Raw genomic sequence first — 1,235 nt, forward strand, 5'->3', positions numbered from 1 at the left:
AATTATTATATAGACGAATATAGTTGTTTTTGTTTAACGAATGGTGTGGAGGGTTTGTTTATGTGTTAAGTTACAGGTCCGGAGACATCATAAATGGAATAAAACACTACCAACATAAAACTGTGATGTTTTTGTATTTGACGAGCTATGGCATGGTGAGAATACCTAGAACATGTTAGCAGGGAGAGAGAGTAGAACATAACCACTAGGTGGCGCTGGCGTGACCAAAAAAAAAACAGAGCAAAAAGTCACGTGCTAGTTGACAATCTGACTTATCTATTCCACCTGAAGACTCTCACTACTTCGCTATAACGTCTTTAATCGATCACTTCATCCCAATGTCGTCTTCAATCGGTCATATTTTCATCCCAATCTACCCTCTGGGTATGCTGGACTGTGGTAACTGAGACTCTGGGTTCGAACCCCAAACCACACGGTCTTTGCCTTTGGAAACTTTTCATGACCATGTGCCCACTTAGCTCGGGTGTATCAGGTATGGGCGTTAAATCACAGAGGTCCCGCTTCTACTTGACACATCTAGCACTGTGAAAGGACAGAGCCGCACACTGACGTCTGTGGTGTAGTGATTAGGTGCTTTGCTGTCGCACGCAGGTGACTCGAGTTCGATTCCCGTGTGGGGTGGAACATTTTAATCTCTGCTGGGATGTGGTATCACTCTCAGCACGGGCTGGCAATGGCAGAAAGGGCAAGAAGCCCGCCCCCTAAATGATCTATTATATTATGTTGATTGAGGCTTGAAGGCACCTACATTAAAAATGAGAGCCGTACACAGTACAGTTACATCAGTGTTTCTGCTCCGTCTTCTTTGCACCAGTTTTAGTATAATTTCGTTCCTGCTGCAATAACAAAAATATAGCCATTTCGAGCCTTCTCACAATGAACTATAACTTAGGTCAGGCTAAAGCACGGAGCAACTCCTCCCATGTCATACTTCTTTGCCTTCCTCTCGTTATTTGTCGGTATTCATCTTTAGGCACTGCATGACTATCGTCACATCAGTGCGCAACACGGTTACCTACTGAGACAATAATACATGTGCCCCTTTATCCCCTTCCCTGGGAACAAACATCAAGTTGCTGCGTTAGTACCTTGTTGGCGATCCGATTCCTCCGCTTACATGTAATAGGTCGCTCATTTATTACCCGAGAACATTAAAGTTGTCGCCGTGGGGACGTTCGCCGATAGTTATCTGTCGACTGTTTCCCATACCAAGT

Source organism: Aplysia californica, unplaced genomic scaffold, assembly GCF_000002075.1.
Source record: "Aplysia californica isolate F4 #8 unplaced genomic scaffold, AplCal3.0 scaffold00292, whole genome shotgun sequence".
NCBI classification, from domain to species: domain Eukaryota; kingdom Metazoa; phylum Mollusca; class Gastropoda; order Aplysiida; family Aplysiidae; genus Aplysia; species Aplysia californica.